The sequence below is a fragment of the Xyrauchen texanus genome, chromosome 22 (genome assembly GCF_025860055.1).
Source record: "Xyrauchen texanus isolate HMW12.3.18 chromosome 22, RBS_HiC_50CHRs, whole genome shotgun sequence".
Lineage (NCBI taxonomy): Eukaryota > Metazoa > Chordata > Actinopteri > Cypriniformes > Catostomidae > Xyrauchen > Xyrauchen texanus.
This window is the reverse complement of record NC_068297.1, coordinates 1,697,185-1,702,738: the sequence shown is the minus strand read 5'-3', so window position 1 is coordinate 1,702,738 and position 5,554 is coordinate 1,697,185. Positions and strand designations below refer to the sequence as shown.

General features: G+C 42.3%; 1 pseudogene; it reads left to right on the top strand.

Moving 5' to 3' along the window:
• The first annotated feature begins 2,082 nt into the window (after positions 1–2,082).
• Positions 2,083–5,065, top strand: LOC127662280 (zona pellucida sperm-binding protein 3-like; annotated as a pseudogene).
• Positions 5,066–5,554: the final 489 nt, after the last annotated feature.

Genomic DNA, 5,554 nt, shown 5'->3' with positions numbered 1-5,554 from the left:
TAGCAACACCTCCTCCTCGACCCTTCAGATGCCTCATGTATATATCAATAACCTGGGGGAGTAGATTCATTTAAACTAATATATTCATCCGGTTTAAGCCAGGTTTCAGTCAAACAGAGCGCATCCAATCTATGATCTGTAATCATTTCATTGACAATTAGTGCTTTGGTAGAAAGAGATCTAATGTTTAGTAGCCCTATTTTTATATGATGTGTATTTTTAATTTGTTTGTTTTGTTCAAGTTTGACCTTAATAAAAATTTTTCTAAATTATTTAGTGAGGGTATTGTGTTTAGTAGTTTGGGGAACAGACACAGTCTCTATGAGATATCTAGGTGATACAGTCTCTATGTGTTGTAGTTTATGTGACCTGTGTGACATCTCAAGGCAGCTAGTAGACGTTCAGATTAACCAGTTTGTCTGCTTCCTGACCGGGGCCCCAGTTGGTCAATTACTATCATTTTTAAGACTATGAGCCAAATTACTAGCGATGAGAGCGGCACCTTCCCTGGAGGGATGGAGTCTGTCTCTCTTTAGCAGGTCAGGTCTACCCCACACCACTCAGACATCCAGCCATTCAGTGACACTAATATACTATAAACCTCGTCACCACGATGAGCAGGGAGGGGACCAGAGCATATTACAGTGTCTGACATCGTTTTGCAAATTTGCACACCTTTTTAACATTATCTTTAGTGATCTCCGAGTGGCGAAGCCGGACATCGTTAGTGCCGACATGGATAACAATTTTAGAAAATCTACGTTTAGCATTAGCCAGCACTTGTAAATTTGATTTGATGTCAGATGCTCTGGCCCCCGAAATGCAATTAACAATAGTGGCTAGAGTCTCTATTTCCATGTTGCTTACAATAGAATCACTGATAACAAGGGCTCTTTCAATATGATTCTCACTGAGTGGGGAGAATTGATTGGAAACCCTAACAGGAATGGGAGAGTGGTGTGTCTTTGCTGAGCGAGTATGCCCCCGAGACGTCACCCAAATGCCCTGCTGCAGGGGCTCAACAGCCGGAACCAAAGAGCGTATGATGCTCTCCGTACTGCCCGCATCCGAAAGAGTATCTACCGGCTTCTCTTACTCACTGACCTCCACTAGCGTTTGGATGCAAGTCTCCAACTCATTAACCTTCTCCGTCAGCCTGACTAATTCCTTACATTTATCACAAGTGAATCCCTCACGGAGGAGGCTATTGTAAACATGTGACATGCAATGCAGGAACAAATAACATGAGTGGATGCCATGACTTACCGCAAATTGTTTGTTGTTGGTTGTTCCTGAGCAGTGAGGGTTTGAGATTGATGTGAATCCCTCACGCAATTGTTTTTTGTTGTTGGTGGTTGTTCTTGATAAGCGGTGCTTTGAGATCGATGCAATAATCTGTGTACTGCGGAGGAGAAAAAAAAAAAGAAAAGGATAATATGTCCAAGTAAAAAAACTGCTGTTATAATACACACCCACACAATGTTATCTGCATCATTTATTCAGTTGGCCTGCAGTGCTCTACAATACAGAACATAGGAAAAACCCATGTATTTTCTCCATAAACATGAGGAAAATGTTACCACCTGGTGGAAATATATTACAAATGTAAATTTTGAAGCCAGGGCTCCAGAATGAAAGCATAATATCATAGAATTCATGATTTTATGCTTTAACGGCACTTTGATCAAATATTGCAGTTTTAATATGGACATATTTGTCCTGTAGTTCCTGAGCATAATAGATGTATTTTAGAAACTGAAGTTGAAATATCAAAATGATTGAAAAGACAAAAATGTTCTATTTCTATTTTAATCCAAATAAAGCCTCTCACACTAAATGATAAAGTTCTCAAACAGTTCACAGTCCAGCTGCATATATGTAACGTCATCTCCAGCCTGATTGGGATATAGGCTACAGACTTTCCATATTGTCATTTGTTAATGCTTAAACTCTGCAGGTCCAGAGTAGAATTAAGTTAATTAATTAAGCTGAAAGGGGAGGAGACACCTTAATTCAAAGCTGTATTTAATGGCCCAACCTATCAGTGGTGTGTACTGAGGCATTGTGTGCAGGTTTGTCTAAATGGAGCTCAGACAAGGTGCAATTGTGGTTCTTGTGTCTGCGGTTTTTGGTTTGTGCGGCGCATGGGATGATTTAAAGATCCCAAATCAGACCTGGCTTCTGTGGCCTCTTCATTCAGAGGTCCTGTCTTCTCACCTGCTGGTCTTTGGAATCGTCAACAGATAGCCGCTCCATATCAGGGTGCTTTGAGTGGTGATTCCAGAGGACTTGTGCAAGAGTCTCTTGGTGTTCAGTCCAAACAGCTAATGCAAGGTCCAGTGAAGCCATTGGACTGGAGATATCCCATTGTTCCTGAAGTACTGAGCGAGTTGGCAGTGGATTTTCAGTTGAGGCAGCCTGTTACTCCTAGCAGTGTAGCTGTTCAATGTGGAGAGTGAGCGGTACTGATAGAAGCAAAGCGAGACTTGTTTGGTAACGGTCTCTTGATCTAGCCTTACTTTGGGAGGATGTTCTGCAGTTGGTGAGGACTCTGAATCTAAGGTTCTCATCTTTGAATATGAGCTACAGGACTGCAACAGTGTGCTGATGGTGAGAATTCTGTACATTTACTCCTGTTTGCTGTAGTCGTGTATGAATTTCTGTGTAACCACCAGTCCTTTTACAGATGACTGAAGATGAGCTCATCTACACCTTTGCCCTTACGTGCACCCCTGAGTCATATGTTGGAACTCCAATTTACAGGGCTAATAGTGCCAACATTGGCATTCAGTGCCACTATTCAAGGCAAGTGATTTTGTAACTATCAGCTCAGGTCATGGTGACTTCTAAGGGGAGTATTACTATAGCTTGTAATTTAGGCTTCGGTTTAGACCCGTCATTTGAGCATCAAACTTTGTAAGACATGTTCTTTGCTACAAAGTAGCTTTTCAAGCCAAGTCTGTTAATTTGGTGGCAGAGCTGACGAAGCTACTTTCAATTTAGCTTTGAAAGCCTATGAGCTAATTGCAAGTATCCTTACTATGAGTTTCCCTTAAAATATTTGGCATCCCTACTAAATGGTGTTTTTAATATAGTGCCTTTTTTTGTAACTCCCGAGGTTACCAAAGCACTTTTAAACCGCGTCCCATTCTCATATACTCTTACACCAATGGTGGCAGAGCTGCCATGCTAGGCGCTAGCCTGCCATTGTGAGCAATTTGAGGTTCAGTGTCTTCATGCATCCCAAGGGCACATCGGCATGAGGTGTGTGGGCCGGGAAATGAGCCAGCTACTAGCGCCCAACACCCTCCCTCGTGCCACAACTGCCCCTACTAGCTATATGGAAATATAGAAGAACTAAAACTGTAAATTTCATTGAGCCTGAACGTGAACCATTAACATTATTTTACTTGATAAACCTGCAGGGGCTGAAGTAAATTAGTCATTTTACATGCTAGCATGTCTACGTTTAGCTGACTACTGCCAACACCATTTGGCACCCATATTGTTCAATCCCTAGGACTCCTTCAGTCAGTACAGCTTTAAATAACTTGAATGAAGAAAGGTAAACCCCATGTTCGTCAATGGATTCAAATCTGCACTTTTTCAACAATGCTCCAGCATGAGTTTATGCTTTAGCTTACTGTAAGCTTTTCTTATCAACTTAACAACATGGCAACAACCCTACACATCTGGTGGCAGTTTTTGCCAGATGCACCTCTTTCATTGTCCTCCAACTGCAGGTTTCAAAATGTGAGCAGTAATGTCTTGATGCCAGCATGGGTCCCTTTTGCTTCAATGGCGTCTGGGGAAGAAGTCTTGGTTTTCTCCTTGAAGCTCATGACTGGTTAGTATTTCATCTCAATTCAGCTTTGTGACATTGTCTGTATCTGAGATGTGGTTTCTCTTGCAGATGACTGGTCCTTCCAGAGGCCTTCCAACTTGTATTTCCTGGGTGACATGATTCAATTTGAAGCCTCTGTGATTTTGTTCAGTCATGTTCCTCTACGTGTTCTTGTGGACAGTTGTGTGGCCTCTCCATTGCCTGATGTGCAAGCTCAGCTGAGATATTCCTTCATTGAGAATCATGGGTAAGATGAGTTATGGAAGTTACAACTGTTAGTTCTAGAATGTAACACCTGGCAGACAATGTTTTTCTTTTTAAGGGTTCTGTGTAGGGTTGAGGCAAGTGTTTGGGGTTTAGACTGTTTATGTGGGACTCCAAACAAACCCTCTTAATGCATTGACCTCTACAACTCCAGAGCCTTTCAGCAACCGGGGGTGGTGTCTTGTCTACTAGTGATCCCTATGTTTTGTTTTTGGTAATGCCACTGTCTGTCTTTAGGTGCTTTGTGGATGGCAAGTCTACAGGTTCCAACTCTTACTTCCTGCCTCAATCTCGGAGTGACAAACTGCAGTTCCAGCTCAAAGCCTTCCTGTTCCAGCAGGGAGACAATCCCTCTGTATGTAGCTATTGGATCATGAGTTGATTCATCTCTTTTCCCCCACCCCAAAATCTGTTACAACTTCTGTTGCTTTCGCAGATCTACATCACATGTATTCTGAAGGCCACTCTTGCCTCCACACCCACTGATGCCCAGCACAAGTCTTGTTCCTTCTATTCCAATGGGTAAGCTTCTTGCCATGTGGAGTTGATTAAGCTGAAGGTGCAGTGTCTGATCCTCTTAATTGCAGGTGGTTTGCTGCTGATGGCAATGACCAAGTTTGTGGCTGTTGTGACTCCACGTGTGGACCAGACAGTTTAAGTGCCCCTGCTGGCTATGGAGGTTGGTAGAATGCATTTCTAAGGGGTGTCTAAAAGAGGGGCTGCTTAACTTGGTTTTCTCTTCTAGGTCCTCAGTGGGAAGGAAAGGCCACCTTTGGTCCCATCGTGGTTCAACGGCAGCAGAAGACTGGTTTTCAATAAAACTGGCAATATTAGCCCTTTTGCTTTACTCTGTCTGGCTTCATGTATTTCATGTGACTAGTTATACTAACTCCTGGTGTACTTCAGTTTGTAGTATAACTGGTTCGAGTAGGAAATGTGATCCCACTTGTTCTATATCCCGCGTACCATCAGACTGATTATGCCATTTTCAGTTACTTTCACTTTCTCCTGTTTTGTGCTGTCTCTGTCTGTGCATATTGCCCTCTACTGGGCAGGGAGGAGAATTTGATAAAGGACTTTTAAATTGATCTGTTTCTCTCCACCTATCCTACCACTTCAGCAGATATCTGTTTGACCAGGTGTCATCTGGATTACTTGACGTTCCCTTTGGTCGCTGTTGGCACACTTTCCCTTGCATTGTATGGACCTACAGAGCTGAGAAATTCTTAAGCCTGTGTTCTGCTAAAAGTCCTATACATCTGGGATGCCAGGAGGATGAGTTAATGAAGAATTACAATTTTTGGGTGTGCTTCTGTGAGGTTTTTATAAAATGATTAGCCTCACATTTCTGCCTTTTTTTTTTTTTAAACTGTCCAAAAATTGCCCCATTAAAGGTGCCACACTGTGGACTTAGATCTTTTCTTAAAGTGAATCAGGAAAAATAAG